Genomic DNA, 18734 nt, shown 5'->3' on the forward strand with positions numbered 1-18734 from the left:
CATTTGATGCCCAATAATGGAATGAACCGTCTATGATTAAGACACTGTGCTTCAAGCGTTAACACACACTATAGGGGATCAAAATGTTTTATACTGTATGTCCAAAGACTCTGTAAACACTACATACGTAGTTTGGAGTGTACAGTGTAGCACACAAACACTTAAGATACTTTTCACAAGATTTTATTCCACAATATCTCCAGCTGTTGCACGAACACGGTGGAAATATGCATTGAATGCAGATCACGAGAAGAGGATTGTGCTAACAGAGTTGTTTGATCACATACTGGAACATCATGAGTATGATGAGGATACTGTGCTTTGTGCAGGTGAACTACTAAGCGTCTGGATGATTTTGGAGCTTTGTTTTTTGCTCAACACATTTAATGAGATTTTTTAGCATGCTGATGTGCTCTTTGGAATACTACAGAAGAAAACACTGGATGTACAATTCTGCATGGCAAGTGTGAACAAATTATGTGACACAGTTGAGCGTGCCAGGAACAATTTCAATCAGATTTACGAAGAAACGATGAGTATCGCAGGGTGTCCAACCCCTCGCAGAGGCCAGGGCGAGGCGGAAGACGACTTTTGTACACACTACTAACAACTCCACAGCAACATTTTGGACAACATTCTTGGCCAGATACAGAATCGATTTCAAGACCATAATACAAATATTGTTTCTCTCCCTTCTAAGACCCCCAACACTTTCAGACATACCAGAGAAAGTTTCCACAAATTTTTTTTTCCAGCTTAAAACAGGTAGGTTACCATTCACAGTTAAAAATGTTCCCAGTATGGGTGTAACGGTACGTGTATTTCTATCGAACCGTTTCGGTACAGGGGTTTCGGTTCGGTTTGGAGGTGTACCGAACGAGTTTCTAAGCTAAAGTCTTAACAAGCTGCTTTGCTTCTTCTTCCTCTGTCTCAGAACCCAGCATTGTCCCACCCACACAACCATCTGATTGGTTACACAAAAAGCAGTAACAGCCAATCAGCAGTGCGTATTCAGAGCGGTAACAGCCAATCAGCAGAGCGTATTCGAGACGCATGTAGTCAGCGCTTCAGCGTCGAGCAGATAGGTGTTTAGCAGGTGAGCATAAGGCAGCGTACTCTCCCCAAAATATAATAAACACCTCCTAGTCAACTACTAGTAACATCACTATGAGCCCGTTGACCTTCTAGAAACTTAAACTGCAGCTCAGCTCGCTCACAGTCCTGGCTTGAGGTGAAAGCTAATTAGCTTTTAGCGTAACGTTAGCTCATTTTGCGGTGTGTGTGTGCGTGTGTGTGTGTGTGTGTGCGTGTAGTCTCTCCTATTGCTATTGTACTATTTTTTCAGCTATAGTTACATTAATCATTAGTAATGTAGCAGCCTAGTTTTGAATGGCAGGGTCCCTGCTATGACATGTTGATAAAAATATAACATTTACATAATAAAAAGCAACTACAGACTTCCCAAATGCTGTAATAAATTAAGCATGATGAGTTGACTTGAAACTGTTTAATGTTGCACTTTTTATATGTAGAAGAAAAGTTTTGTCATTGTATTTAATCTGAGCAACAACTTGAGGCAGTTTAGAGTTGATTAACGTGGGCAGAATTATTATAGTGTTCCCAATGTTAAAAGGATAAAGCCATTGTTTACAAATTTGGTAAATAAATAACCAAAAGATTTATATTTTGTTGTTTTCTTACTGTACCGAAAATGAACCGAACCGTGACCTCTGAACCGAGGTACGTACTGAACCAAAATTTTTATGAACCGTTACACCCCTAGTTCCCAGCCATTAAAAAAAACAAAAAACATTTTCTGCTGGAGGTTTTCTGCACTGAAAGCCGGGTGTTCTTTGAAAGCCTTGTCACCCCATTATCGGTGTGATCACGTTAAAAACCCCAGACTTAATCGCTTATTATTGATAGCACCGGCGGGAAAGCCCTCCCTCCTGTATTTAAGGAGGGAAAAATGGTTTACAGTTGGGATGCAAAAAGATGGAGGGTTCTTGCAGAGAGGGCAACTTTGGTGCGCTGATAATTGTTTAACTAAAAAGATGATAAATCTGGATCAAATGGAAACTGTATGATCAAAATGATCTCCGTTTTGGTCTTGTAAGGCAGCAGGGTCACGTCCAAGTCTGGTCTATGAAGGGGCCAGTGCTTTATGAGCTGGATAATACAGCGCTATTAACACAACATTAATCCCTCACACATGAGCCAAAGTTAAAAACAGAAGAAAAAAGCACATCAGCTTTGACAGATGATGCACCAGAGGATTTTCACAGTAGAAACATCCAGTCCGGTTTTTGACAAGTGCTTGCCTTAATCCCCGGGAAAACCACACAGACACACACTAACACATGCGCACGCATCCAAGGAATGCCTGAGTGACCTCATTTTAAAAAGCAAAAGGTCATGTGAGCATCCACTTGCAGACTGGGAGGGGACGATGCTTCAGAGTTCAGAGAGTCAGCAGCATCACTCTTGATGTACTAGAGTCTCTCACTGGTCTGGTACACTTCTGTCTGGATTAAGAATATTACCCAAATAACTCACACAAAAAAAACATAGAAAAAGCAAAACTAACAGTTACTATTTTTAAATAATGACAGAGGTGGAATAGTTCACAAAATCCACTGTTCAGATCTTGTAACAATTGTGTGCAACAGTTTTCATTTTGGTTTGGTGTACTTTGTTGTTGTTCATTCTCAAACAACCTAGAATACCATATATCCCAATAATCCACCATTACCGTTTATCAGTTCTGGTTCTTACAAAAAGATCTTACAAAAAAAAATACTTAGACATTGCTCTTAATGCTCTTAGCTTTGAATTAGTGTAAACAAAATATGTAAGTTTAAAACCTTTACAACCACAGTGTATACAATCAACATGAAGTCAAGCACAAGTTTTATTTGCTTAAATCAAAACGAAAATGTCCTTTAATTAAATGCAAAAATCCTTACATTTATTGGTGCAAAACAATTGTTGGTGAAACATAATTTTAAATCAAAGCATAATCATTTTGTGACATACATGTATGTACCAATGACTGCTTTCATGTAAAAAAAAAGCTTATGTAAACTATTTTTCTGAAACCTTTATTTTGTTAGCACAGTCAGACCTGATGTTGTGCAAAGCACTGTTGTGAAAGCTAGAAGAGGGCTGCTGTTCTTTAGGGTGTTTGACAGCTGCTATGTTTTTAGGTGAAACGACTCAAAACATGAAAGAGATGTGCTGTCTATCATTCACAATCCTTTTGCAATACAGGAACACATGCTTGACTTTTTTTTTAATGCATTTGAAATCATAAATAGATAGCTAACAAATGAGTCAACAGAACAAGGGTCCTATATTGCGCCCATTACACCCTCTAAAAAACATCCAAAAACCGCCAACAAATGTCGTGATATGAAAATTAACAAAATATGAGTGATATTGTTATTATAAGCGCCAACACAGACAACCTATTCAATACATTTATAAATTTTTGAGTGTAACAGATGATAAAATGAACTAGAAACCTCATATAAAAAATATACAACAAAGTGGCAAGAAATATGTCAATAAAGAAAACAGCAAAATATGTTCTAATCTGGACTAAACATTCTTCTATATTCCCTTCTGCTCGCCAGTGTGAGCAAATCTGAGTTAATGTGTAGAAATATGGGGGAAATGTCATAATTTAAGTAATTTTTTTGGTTGTTCTGTGTATGTTTTTACGTTTATTGCGCCATCGGGTGCGTGTTAGAGAGCCTGCTGGTCACTTAACACTGCATGAAAGTAGCAGCAGAGTGCATCAAAGATGACTGCAAAATCATTCTTTGACAAAATAAAAGCATATTCTAGTGTAAGTTTATGAGCTGGAGTATGTTTAGAAACTATATTTAGACTTACTATGCAATTGCATGCCTACCGGCCCAGCCGCACACATCAGTGGTAGCAAAGATGGCACCTCTGGTTTAGTTGGCCATACTCTCTCTATACACGACTCTGCCCGTAGACAGCCACTACACCACAAAAGCCACCTGACTCAATCAAAACGCATTGTTTTAGCGGTGTTGTACGGACATTGAAAAAAATTATCATTTTGGCTAGAAAAATAGAGGAATTCCGCTAAATAGAGGGCATCCGGGATCCCTGGCAGTACCAGACACATGATTTCTCCATCCTCTGCCTCAAGATGCATTTTGGTCACATTTATGTCAATTTTCTTGATATTCTGTGTTAAACAGTTTTTTTTTTTTACTGGTCAATTCTGTGATTTTGTCCGCGCCGTATATCATCCATCCTTAATTCGCCTCATGATGCACATGCGAATGATCAGAACAGAACTACACGTACATACTCCAAACGGATTTATTACACCAAAGACATGATTTGAGAAACACACACGCTACGAACCATGCCAGGTCAACCAAACGGTTCAGATTATTTTCATAAACCGCTCGATCTCTAATGCTGACTAAACCATGGTCATGTATTATCTATCGCAGACTTGGGCAATTATTTTGACTTGGGGGTCCTATTAAGTGAATAAAATGTGTCTGGGGATCGGTGTTTTAAAATCTGCTGTACAGTATATGTGCTTGGGTTCCTTTTTTCAGGAACACTGATACAAAAAAATCACAATAATGTCTGATTGAATGCTAAAGACGATATGACAGACCGACCACCTGTAAAAAACGGAATGGAATTTTAAATTTTGAGACACCCAGAATGTACATGAAAATGAAAAATGTGGGATTTACAATATTAACTATAAATGATAAAACACTGAATATTAAGAACTTTTGTCCGTCGCTCCTCTTTCATTTCTCAAAACACCTCCTCGATCAACATATTTTACAATCAAACAAAACAACAAAAATGTAACAAAAACAGCTAAATATGAACACCTACAATCGGATGATATCACTTTTCTGCAGAACATTGTTGTAAAAATCTGCTTCCACGTCCGTACCTGACACTCGTGGGTTAGGCTGGCCGCTCTGTAAACAAACCACGGTCACTCTCCTTTGTGCCTAGTCTGCCTGTGACGTAGATTACTGTAATAACCCGTATATTTTTAAAAGCTCAGATCCCAACCATTGAAATACTTTCTATAGTTTAAAACTTATGTTAATTTTAAAACAGCACTGCACTTCAAAATGGCGGTTACAGTTTATTAGATGTTATAGGTCTAAAAAAATTATTTGGAAACGTCCGGCGGGCCGGATTGAAAATCGTTACAGAGTTTGATCTATAGTGTCTTGGCTGGGCGACTACACTTAGTATTTGGCAGACTACATAAATATAGGCGATGTCTAGTGTCCGGAATTCTTTGTGTTTCTGTTTCAGGGACGAACATGAGGACAATGAGCTGTGTTATCTTGACCTAACAGGTTTGGCCCACGCATGGCAGACAGAGATAATTCACTGAAAGTCAGTGTACTACAAACTTATAAAACATTGATCATAGCCCCAGTTACAATCCCTTTATCCCCGCCCTCTACCATCCACTGCGCCGTGTGCACTGATTACATCTTCGCCATCTCCTCTTCTACTTTGCTTGTCTTTAGCCACGTACGGTAAATGGAAGCATATACTCTGTTGACCTATATTACTGCCATCTTGAGTAGCTGAGGTTGTGGTAATACTGTCGCGAGTGTAACAGCAGAAGGACAGTCAATGGGCCATAATGTGTAAACAGGTTTAGTTCTTCCGCTGGCTGCTTTTTGAGGGCCCCTGCACTAAGCTAAGCTAGGAGGGAGGAATCTTAAAGGTCCACTATGATGCAAAAGTGACATTTTAAAGGTGTTCCAACAGTAACATGTGTCCCTATAACCAGCTTATGAGCAAAAAACTGAATAATATAACAACACCCTCGCTTGTTTGGTCCACTTTTGAGGAACCTGTGACTTTTCATGATGTCATGAAGGATAAATCTCCTTCCTTATGGACATTATACTTTCTCTGATCTACCCCTAGCCAGATGACTCTGCACGCAGGGATGTCAAATTCAGTTTAGCTCAGGGACCACATGGAGGAAAATCTGTTCCAAAGTGGGCCGGACTTGTAAAATCATGGCAAAATAACTTCAAAATAAAAATAACTTCAAATTATTTGTAAAAAATATAATAAAAAAAAGCACATTCTAAAAAATGTACAAATCATAATGTGTTTTTTTTACACTTAAATGTTGCGGTTAATAGTAGTCTATCTTCGTTTGTCGTAATTTATACTTTCTGAATAAATTATGTGATCATGTTCATCATAATTAATAATAGGTGTCATTGAGTCTGGCAGAGTTTTAAAATGCTCCCATTGGTGTTAATTTTGTATCTATCAGATGATGAAATTAATAATATCAAAATCAAATTACAGGATCTTACTAATGTACTTTACTCATTTTCCTCAACTGATGCACTAACATCATGTGGTATATTATGTACATAAGTAGCATCATCTACAACAAAACTTGTGAATTTGGACTCATTTTATGAATTACACATGAAGTTAGAAGGGGATAAATAAATTATATATATATATATATATATATATATATATATATATATATATATATATATATATAAATAGGTAGGCTCAACAGCATATACTGAATCTTGATAAGGACACATAAATATGCTGACATATTATATATATATATATATATATATATATATATATATATATATATATATATATATATATATATATATATATATATATATATATATACGAGAGATTTATTTATCTAGTTTATTAATACTATTAAGGATATTTTCTTGATGCTAACAAATAGCACCAAAGACATTATGCGGTCATCCGTGTCGAATAAAGAATGGCTTTCCTACAACAACAACTAAGCTTTTAATGTTTGCTATGAAAATTGCAAAATATGGTTGATTGGACCATCCATCCATCCATTTTCTATCACTTGTCCCAACACTTACAATATTTATTACTAGAAAATGACATTAGTTTATTTGCACAATCATCTTCGTAGTTATATTTAGGCATAGCAAACACGAACTAATGTGATCTCTTGTCCTTTTTTACGTTTAGTTCTGCTCTCAAACACTACTAATATACAAGAAAATAAACTTGAATGCATCACGGAAAGTTTCTCAAACAAACCAAATGTTCAAACAAACATTTTACAAAGTGATCACTGCAGACACAGGCAGAGATAGTTTGATTGTATTCCACAAGATGATGAAAGTGATATTTTTAAAAGCAATTTCCTTCAATGTACTTTTGTTTTTCCCTGACTTTATTACCACTTATTTCGTGACTTTAAGAAAACTCTTTCCCATCTCTCTATCTGAACGACTGGAACACCCAAGAACAGAACAGCAATACGACATTTTCTGCTCAAACTCAACACTTACTCTCACTTATTTTAATGCTACGCTCAAGCTGGTTGACCATCGAGCGAATTAAGCCGCGAAGAAGAAAAACGGATGTGACGTCATATGCAACCCAGCAATCGGATTACATTGTTTTTATTCAGTAAAACCCAGCATGATGTTGTTGTTAAACTGTGAGCATACTGTTAGCGTGTACCTCCCATAGCTCCAGTATGCTAATTAGGGATGGATACCAAATCTCATACTTTTATAGGTACTGACCACATTCCGTCGGTACTACCGGTTAGAGCTTCACATAAAATCAAACGATGCCATAATCCAATACCTCTGTTGCCTGTGACATTACATCCGGTTGCAGACTCGGCAATGGCTTATGCACTTGGTGGGCAAACATGCGTGTTCATATTGAGCCACCTCTCGGCAATGTTGCAATTTTACATGTCAACAAATAGTACATTACGATATGTATGAAAAAATATATCCCGATATAGGTAATTTTATATCCCGATAACGATACATATCACAATAGTATTTTTTCTTAAAATTATACTTAAACACAAATTAAATTAATGCCAATTTTGCTTATCTTTTTTACTTTTATTTATAAAACACATTTTATACATAAAAAAGGACACAACAATTAACCAATAAGCGTTAGTACCAGACCTTCTTTTTGACAGTGTATACGAGAATTATGTCTACGCATATACATTTAGAGATTGCTTCGGTAATTCCTTGGTGTCTGTGGGATTGCATGTAATAGACTGTGCCATTGGACATACATTCTGTTAGGCTCGTTAGTGTGCTTTTAATTTCATCACAGTGATTTTGGGGTAACGTTAGTATTTTTTTGCATTTTAACACTGTCTCCGTACTGTTCTTCATGTTGTGTTTTCAAGTGATAGAAAAGAAAAGACATGTCTAAGGCACAAGCGGTAGAAAATGGATGGATGGATGGAAGTCGTAAGCAACGACTTGTTGGCAGCCGGTTTTGTAGATTATCGGACAGTTGTTTGGTCGGTGTCAGATTTTATTTATTTTAAACAAAAGAGTACTTTCCCCTCTTTTTGGCACCAATTCCTTTTTGGGTTTTGTTGGTTTAGCTTCCATTGTGCTTTCCACCTGTGCATTGTTGCATATACACTCCTGCCGGCTCTTGCCGTTAACTTATTTTAAGTGAAAATTGCAGTGTTTCTGCGGTTACATTAGCCACAGCCCAAACACCAACATTTTGACATAAACAATAGATAATTATATCTATTACAGCCGCATTTGACACTGTCGACCACAACATCCTAATCAGTCGCCATCAATCCACCATCGGTCTCAACAATACAGCACTACAGTGGTTCAAGTCCTACATCTCCGGTCGGTCAGAATATGTCTCCCTGGGAGGTTCACATTCGCGCACCCTGCCTGTCACCTGCGGTGTACCCCAGGGATCTGTCCTCGGCCCCACCCTGTTCACCTTGGATCTACTACCCCTTGGCCATATCATCAGCAGGCATGGAATTTCCTTCCATTGCTATGCTGATGATACACAGCTCTACCTGCAAACAATGCAAACCTTACCCTCATTTCCAACGCCCCTCTCCATTCTCACCACCTGCCTGGAGGAGATAAAGGCATGGATGAGCATCAACTTCCTGCAGCTCAATAGCTCAAAAACAGTGGTCATGAAAATAGGCACCCCACACCAGATCAACACATGCCCCATAACCAGCATCACCTTCTCTGGACAGGACCTGCCACTCTCCCCAGTTGTGACCAACCTGGGAGTGAAAATGGACCCCCACTTGAACTTTGAAGCCCACATCAACTATCTGCGCAAAACCTCTTTCTTTCACCTCCGCAACATCTCAAGACTCCGCCCCTCACTCACCCTAGCCGACACTGAAAGACTCGTCCATGCCTTCATCTCCTCCAGGCTTGATTACTGCAACGCACTCCTCGTCAGGGTCCCCAAAAAGAGCATCAAAAAGCTCCAGTACATTCAAAACAGCGCAGCGAGGATCCTGACGAGAGTGCGCAAGCGTGATCATATCACACCTATCCTCAAATCACTCCACTGGCTCCCTATTGCATCCCGGACCCAATTTAAGATCAACCTGCTCACTCACCAATGCATCTACGGCAACGCCCCCTCCTACCTCAAGGACCTAGTTTCCCCTCAACCCCCTACCCGCAGCCTCCGCTCCTCAAACACTAACCTCCTCAAACCCATCAGGACAAAGTTACAATCTATGGGCCGCCAGGCTTTCTGCTCGACCGCTCCCGAACTTTGGAACGCTCTCCCCGACCATCTTAGAGCACCACAGTCGGTCGACCATTTTAAGAAGGGACTAAAAACCCACCTTTTTAGCACAGCTTTTATCTAATTTCTCTGCCTTCTTGTTTTTAAATGCACTGCTTGCTTATCTGTTTTTTTATCCAGTGCTTTCAGGCTCTTATTTCTACTTTATCTATGTTTCTGTTTTATCTAGTGTGTGTCATGATTCATTTCTATTTTAATTTTTTATTATATATTCTTACCTTCTATTTTTATTTTTAATACTTTGTAGCACTTTGAGATTTTAACAAATGTAAAGTGCGTAACAAATGCAATTCATTATTATTATTATTATTATTATTATTATATCGTACAATAGACATTTTTATGTTGTACTGCGATATATATGTTAATATCACACACCTCTACCAACGAAGCAAGCATGCCTAATAGAAAGCTATCAAAAGTAAGGCTCCACTTTCCAAATTGCTCTAGCTTGATGTTAATTTAAATTGGATATGCCATATGTATGCTTTTGATTAGCATTAGCAATTATACATGGCGATTTCAACATGTCCAAATTTGGTAATGAAGACTACAACTAAGATACACGTTACAATCAAACAGCTAGTGTGTAATAAGTACAATACTTACAGATGTACAGAGATAAAGAAGGGGCTTGATACAGAAGAGTGTGGGGCTGCCCATTGAGGCAGTGGTGCTGCTGCTGTGGCATGATGCCATTTCCAAGATCACTAGTGGTAATGGTGTGGCTGTGTATGTGTGTAGTGTGCATATGTATATATATTTATAATTTATGTATATACAAGTTAATTAAGTTTGAGTGAACAGGTAGTTCTAGCTCAGAGTAATTTAGGATTTAAAGAAAAGGGGTGGTATTAAATAAGTGTAAACTTCTTCTCACTCCTTTTCAAATATGTCAAAAAATAAATAAATACAATTAAATAAAAAAGTCCATTGCTCATTTTGTTTATTTTTTCATTTTTATTACTCCATTGTTTTCATTTTGTTATAATGGCTGTTAAGGCTATAGCACTGTATTGGATCAGGTTTGCTCTTGTTTTTTGCATATTTAAAATAAAATGTATCAAATCAAAACAGTATAAACACGTTGTTGTACTCAACAAAATAAAAGACTGGCACATTTACAATGGTATTGGAAAACGTCCAGGTTACGGCAACACACATAGGTCAAACTGAAATGAATGCAACTTAAAATTGTAAGAAAACAAGATATAGCTGTACAGCACGGTTACAGTGTCATTATCATTGTCATCTATTGCTGTTAAATGGTAAATACAACTATTTAGATTTTATTAATAAACAAATTAACATTTATTAACAAATGAGCAGACACAAAAGTATTAAAAATTAATACAGTTGGGTACCGGTATTTATTCCCAGGTACCGGGAATTGGTACCGTATCAGTTCAAATGTATGTAATGAAAAGTACCCTAATGTTAATGTTTGTGTCCTACTTCTTAATGTTACATTGTTGCAAGTAAAATATAGCATAACTGGACAAGTTACAGACTATATGTAACAAGTGGATAAAAAAAGCTTCTTGAAGACACAAGCTCTGTTGTAGACAGGCTTCGACGGAGTTCATTTTGAACATATTATTCTGGGACCTCAGACAGGAAAAAATACTACGATAAGGGACCATTAATCTTTCAATAGCCAACAGTGAGGTGGGTAATTCTTTCAAAAAATACCATCCAAAACGGATGCAAAACCAGTGTCTTTAAGGTTTAAGTGGTAGGATGATGCTCTTTTCTTAGTGGGCTCTAAAAGCACAAGAGGGGAAGAAATATTTATGAAATGAGTGCTACGTAAGGTGAGAAAGGGAGAGTACAACCCTAGAACACACCCCTGCCTTCAAAGGGCACTCCAAGGCCACCACCCAACATTGTCTGCTGCTACTCCAGCTGCTCTTTGCTCAGGTGTCACTCGGCTGCTGCTTGTCAGCTCAACCGGCCTGGTGGCGAAGAGCTGCTCTGACAGCCACAAAGCGGGTAGCAGTGGACACCTTTGGCTTGGACCACACATGCAATATAGTGGACAAAAAGTCACATTCTGGTTGCTGTTCGCTCTCGTGACATTTTCACAGCTATTTTTGGAAGCATTGTAAAAGGCTATGTATTATTCATCATGTGTCAACGTTAGCGGGAAAGTGCATTACTAGAGAACATACCAAACATCTAAAGTCAGTCCTCTCGTACAAATAAAAGCCCGAAAGACCAGCAGGGATAAAAACGCCTATTTCACTTTCAGAAATGCCTAAACTAAGCCTAAAATATCATTGCCAACATAACAATACTGAATGTAATTTTTCCTCTGAAAATTACAAGTGTAAACATAAAAAATATAAGCCGTCTGCTTCAATTCCAAAGTTGCCCGCTGGCCAGAGGTTCGGGCTGTGAAGCGATTAGAGGATCCCAGTGGAGATGTTCGAGCTCAGCTGTGCTACGGTTTGAGGCTCAGAGCCGCAGACTCATACCGGTCCACATGACTTCACACACTGATGCATGGAGATAACACGTTATGTGTGTCCGTAGCCCGTACACGTTTTGTGTACCGGTACATGATTGTACGTGGGTACTGTAAAGCGTCTGTTAAAAAGCTGACAATTTCTACCCAAGACAATCCAAGCGTCTAGTGCAGCCCCTAAGAAATGAAAGAAATGAAAGAAGAAATGAAAGAATTGAAAGAATATCTGAGAAAAGTAACAACAGAACACAAACAAGATGTGAAAAGTCTGCAGGAAAATATAGAAAATCTGCAATCTCAGAACAACAGAAGAAATAATGAAGCCACTGAAATGGGCAAACGAATGAAGAACCTTCAAGAAGACAACAACATGTTGAAGAATATCATAGATGAAATGGATCAGGACAAACGAATGAATGATATCATCGTGACTGGGCACCGAATTAAACCAAGATCCTATGCGAAAGCTGTGAATAATGAAGGTGAACCAGATGAAATGGATATGATCTCAGCAGAACAGCAAGTGGTCAACTTTCTGCAATCAAAGGAAATTGAAACTGACATTAATACCATCGAAACATGCATCCCACTGAACGGAAGAAACAACAACGCCACTCCAGTCGTGCTCGTGAAACTCGTAAACAGAAAATCTAAAATGGCATTGCTAAACAGGGAAAGAAGCTGAAGGGAACAAATGTGTACATGAATGATCCTCTCACAAAACGCAATGCTGGAATCGCCAAGAAAGCACGCGACTTGAGAAAGCAGGGAAAAATTCAGGGAACTTGGAGCATCAACTGTAAAATCTACATCAAGCTGAATGGAGGTCCAGAAGCAAGAGTAATTGTTGTCCATTACATCAAGGACCTGGACAATTTTTAAAGTTTACACAGCTACCAAAACAACGATGATAATGGACTCCGACAGAAAACAAACACCCAAATTCAGCATCGACACTACTATGTTCCAAAGGACGACTAAACAAGAGGACCTACATTCAGGATTGCATCCACCTACACTTATTGAGATTATTGAAACAACATCAAAGATTGTTGAACAAGAAAATATGGAACTAAAAAATTTCTGTAACAAAGATTACAAAAACCAGGATTTGGAAAATGATATAGATCCAGATACAAATTTTTTCTCCCACATCAGTAATAATTGTTTTTATTATACAGATGATCAATATAATAGCAACATTACATGCGATAACAAATTGTCAATTATTCATTTTAATAGCAGAAGCTTGTATGCAAACTACAACAACATTAAGAACTTTTTGGAATACATCAACGAACCATTAAAAGTGATTGCTGTCACAGAAACATGGATTGATGATAAAAAAGGAATAGATTTTGATCTGGAGGGATATGAACTAAACTACATCAACAGAACCAACAAAAATGGAGGAGGAGTAGCTGTGTACGTGATGAAGAACCTGAACTACAAAGTGGTAAAAAACATGTCATTTGCTATAGATAATATCTTAGAATGTATAACCATTGAAATATGTCAGGAAAAAAGCAAAAACATTTTCATGAGTTGTATATATAGATCACCTAAGTCAAGTATAGAAACATTTGAAGAATGGATCAAGGCTACTTACATGGATAATGGTCAAAGAATAATGTTCTTATGTGGTGACTTTAATATTGACTTATTGAACCCTAACAAGCAAAAGTCTATTGATGACTTCATTGATACAATGTACAGCATCAGTCTATATCCAAAAATCACAAAGCCAAGCAGAATCACAGCACACTGTGCCACGCTTATTGATAATATTTTTACCAATGAGTTTGACAATAACACTACAAGTGGTCTACTTATAACCGACGTTAGTGATCATCTGCCAGTTTTTACAATATATGATGGACACTACAAGAAGAACATGGAAGACAAAAGGACATTTCGAAGACTGTGCAAAGAGAAGAGGATGACTGCTTTCAAAATTGAGCTACAAAAGCAAGATTGGGACAATGTGTACAAGGAAAAAGAGGTTGATGAAGCATATGAACATTTCTTAAACAAGTTCATAATACCTTATGACAAACATTGTCCATGGATACAACTCAGTAATAAACAAAGAAAGAATAATCAACCATGGATGACAAAAGGACTAAAAAATGCTTGTAAGAAGAAGAATACACTATATAGAGAATGTATAGCACAAAGAACTATAGAGGCAGAAATTAAGTACAAACAGTATAAAAACAAGTTAACAGACATACTACGATCATGTAGAAAATAATATTACAGTGAATTATTGGACAGGAACAAAAATAATATGAGAGCAACATGGGACATCCTCAATAGCATTATTAAAAATGGCACAAAGAGGGACTACCCTCAATACTTTTTACACGGAAATAAAAAAAATGACAACATAAGGGAAGTAGTTGAAAGCTTCAATAATTATTTTGTAAATATTGGACCAAAATTGGAAGAAAGGATTCCAGACCCAGTTCCAATTGAGGACTATAATGATACCATAGAGCGAAATCCCAACTCCATGTTCCTCAGTAATGTGACATAGGAGGAAATAGTTACAATCGTGAAAAAATGTAAATCTAAGACTTCAACTGATTGTAATGGAATTGATATGGAAACGATAAAAAAGGTTATAGAAGAGATCTCAGGACCATTAATGTATATTAGTAATCTATCATTTCAAACAGGTACATTCCCAAACAAAATGAAAATAGCTAAAGTTGCACCAATTTATAAGACTGGAGATAAACATCAATTTACAAATTATAGACCTGTTTCTTTACTTCCACAATTTTCTAAAATCATTGAAAAACTGTTTGATAACAGATTAGAGAGTTTCATAAATAAAAATAGAATACTCGAAGAGAACCAATATGGATACAGAGCTAATGTCTCAACTTCAATGGCCTTAATTGAAATTACAGAAGAAATTACCAATGCAATAGACAGTAAAAAATGTGCAGCAGCTGTTTTTATGGATCTAACTAAAGCATTTGACACAATTAATCACAATATTTTAATCAAAAAACTAGAACGATATGGCATCAGAGGGTTGGTATTAAACTGGATAAGAAGTTATCTAACGAACAGGAAACAATACGTGAAGCTAGGCGAACACATGTCTACAACGCTAAATATATCCTGTGGTGTACCTCAGGGATCAATATTAGGACCTAAATTATTCAATCTCTATATAAATGACATTTGTAAAGTTACAAAAGATTTAAAGTTAGTATTATTTGCGGATGATACAACAGCGTTTTGTTAAGGAGAGAACACACAGGAGATAATACAAATAATAACAGAAGAAATTAACAAATTAAAAAGATGGTTTGACAAAAACAGACTATTGTTGAATCTTAGTAAAACTAAAATAATGCTATTTGGTAACAGTAGAAGAGAAAGTCAAACACAAATACAAATAGACGGAATAGAAATTGAAAGAGTAAATGAAACCAAATTTCTAGGTATAATGATTGATGATAAATTGAACTGGAAATCTCACGTAAAAAATATACAACATAAAGTAGCAAGAAACACGTCAATAATGAATAAAGCAGAACATGTTCTAGACAAAAAATCACTTCATATTCTCTACTGCTCACTCGTGTTACCATATCTGAGCTACTGTGTAGAAATATGGGGAAATAATTACAAAAGTACACTTCATTCATTAACGGTGTTACAAAAAAGATCAGTTAGAATAATACATAATGTTGGATATAGAGAACATACAAATCCTTTATTTATTGAATTAAAGATACTGAAATTCCACGACATGTTGAATTTGCAAACAGCTAAAATTATGCACAAAGCAAACTATAACCTGCTACCCAAGAATATACAACAATTCTTCTCAACAAAAGAGGAGAAATATAATCTTAGAGAAAAATGTAATTTAAAACATTTGTACGCACGTACAACACTTAAGACCTTCAGTATATCAATATGTGGAATTAAATTATGGAATGGATTAAGCAAAGCAATCAAACAATGTACTAATATGATACACTTCAAGAAACTCTTCAAACTTAAAGTGTTTACAAAGTACAAAGAAGAAGAACCATGACAAACATTCTCAATTTATTTCATCCATCCATTCATTCATTCTTAAAGTAATCTTACTTATCTCATCATATGAAATATGACTTACTTCACCAATTATTATTATTAAATTCTTACTATTATTTATTTATTTATTTTTATTGTGATTACCTATGGAGTTTATTGTGAATAAATTGAGAACAGGAAGTGAATAAAAAAGTTTCAGCAACTGTTATGTAAAGAAAAGGGGTAGGATTAAATAAGCTCTGCTTCTTCCTACTCCTTTTCGAACATGTTGAAAAGAGAAACTGGAAATTGTGATGTATCATGTTGTATGCTTGCATGTTCGAAATAAACTCAAACTCAAACTCAAACTCAAACCGACATTAGGGGATTAAACCCACTCTAGGAGGGGCGCATGGAGAAAAAGGGGTTACAAAATGCAAAGACTGGTTTAGAAACAAAACTTGGACTAAAGTTTGCTGCTGAATAGGAAAGTACAAAATAAAGAAGAAATGACTATGGCCAAGTAGTCAATGTACAGTTTGTATACCGTTTGACTGGCTGAATCCAAGATGGCGCCAGTATGTGCTGAGGCTTGCCGTCTCTCGCTGTCAGCTTTGCTTGTTTTGTTGTACCTGTCAACTCACTGTTTGTGTATGACCGCCAAACGCTGTTGGATCTTTGTCCCTCTCACACGGATATGATCAACTTCGACGTTAGTTTTACGACGTCCCAGTCAGCTTTCTCACCTGGCTGGATTCCTGCCTTCCTTTTTCGCCCTCTGGCTCCTCTCCCCCGGCGAAAGCGTCATCGGCGCCGCGGTAAACGTGGCGGCCAGCTGGTGAAAGTTAGGGCACTCCTGGCCCGGCTTTCCGTGGCTTCCCGAAGGAGGTATGGATCGGTACCTGGTTTCTTCCTGCACCCACGTTTGCTGGATCCCGCCGGGTCCTGGATTGTTCCTGTCGTCGGTCTGCAGGGGGAAGCTCGCCCGCCGCGCTCCTGCTGTCCCCGCCCCCGGAGGTGCGGAGTGAATTCCCGCCACCTGCGGGCTCTGTGTCGGGCCCCACCCGGATCAGCAGCGGCCTTGGACGCGCCGGCCCCCGTTAAGTTCGGTCTTGTTAACGCAAGATCCTTGACAAACAAAACATTTATCCTGAAGGATTTATTAGTCTCCCGCGGACTGGACTTCCTCTGTGTGACGGAGACATGGCTGAGAACTGGTGAGTTCGCTCCTCTAAATGAACTTTTATCACCGGAGTGCTCGTATTTTAATTCTCCGCGGTCGTCTGGCCGAAAAGGAGGAGGATTAGCAGTCGTTTTTAAAAATGACTTTAAATGCCGTCAGATCCGCCTGCAATCCTCCTTTTCAAGCTTCGAACTATGCATGTTTGAGCTGGGTCTTTCGTATGTCGTCCTGTGTGCCGTCGTTTATCGACCACCCAAGTACCACAAAGACTTCATAAATGACTTTTCTGAATTTCTGGCCGAAATTCTGCCCAAATATGATCGTGTTCTTATTGTTGGTGACTTTAATATTCACACCTGCTGCCCAGACGAACCTCTATCCAGGAGCTTCCTGAATGTCATTGACTCTTTTAATTTTATACAGTCTGTGTCTGGTTCCACACATGAACGTGGGCATACACTAGACCTCGTATTGTCTCATGGTTTTAATGTTGACAATGTCGTTGTTGGTGATGCTGTGTTTTCGGATCACAGTCCTGTTATGTTTAATTTAAGTTTGGACCCTGATGTGAAACCACTTGCCGTGCGTCATGGGCGTGTTATTAGGTCTGACACCGCAGCCACCTTCTCCCCTTTATTCACTGTGTCCATGCAGAGTATACCACACTCTGCAGACACTGAACAATTGATGTGCTCTTTTCTTTCTACATGTTCTGAGGTTCTGGATAGTATAGCGCCCCTCAGAGCTATACGTCCAAAGCCAAAACAGGAGCCTTGGCTCAATGAAACCACACGCACAGCTCGGCGTGAGTGGCGAAGGGCGGAGCGCAAGTGGAAAGGGGATCACTTGGAGGTTTCTTATCAAATTTTAAAAGAAAACTGTCAGAACTATCAAAGTGTGGTTAAAGCTGAGAAAACAAAATATCTGTCAGACTTCATTTTAAATAGTATCAGCAAGCCACGTGTTCTTTTTAATACTATTAGTTATGTTCTTAATCCGAATCCAGCCACTTTACTGGAGATGACAAGTGAAACATGTGAAAAATTTCTCTCCTTTTTTAACGATAAGGTTGCTTTTATTCGGGCAAATCTTTCTCGCTCTCCATTGAGTTTTAATGTGGCCACTCAGTGCTCGGCTGTGTTTAGTCAGTTTGAGCCTGTGTCCATGCCTGAGCTTACAGGAATAGTCCACAAACTGAAACCCTCGTCCTGTCCCACAGACCCAGTCCCCCCTCGCTTTTTTAAAGAAATCTGGGACACTATTGACTTGTCTGTTAGGGACATCATCAACAGCAGCTTGATTTCTGGCTGTGTCCCCTCTTTTTGTAAAAGAGCTGTTGTCGAGCCTTTGATTAAAAAAACAGGTCTAGATCCG

General features: G+C 38.0%; 1 protein-coding gene across 4 annotated transcripts in view; it reads right to left on the bottom strand.

The window, feature by feature from the left end:
• pak5 (p21 protein (Cdc42/Rac)-activated kinase 5) overlaps positions 1-18734 on the bottom strand; it is a 204203-nt gene that overhangs the window by 145674 nt on the left and 39795 nt on the right. Inside the window, exon 1 of one of the 4 annotated variants that reach the window (XM_062044971.1) lies at positions 16924-17136. The exons of the other annotated variants lie outside the window; for them this stretch is intronic. The gene's annotated coding sequence lies outside the window, so the exon portion shown is untranslated. Of the gene's footprint in view, positions 1-16923; positions 17137-18734 lie in introns of those variants that run through there. 4 annotated transcript variants of the gene reach the window in all.

Source organism: Entelurus aequoreus, linkage group LG04 (assembly GCF_033978785.1).
Source record: "Entelurus aequoreus isolate RoL-2023_Sb linkage group LG04, RoL_Eaeq_v1.1, whole genome shotgun sequence".
NCBI classification, from domain to species: Eukaryota; Metazoa; Chordata; class Actinopteri; order Syngnathiformes; family Syngnathidae; genus Entelurus; species Entelurus aequoreus.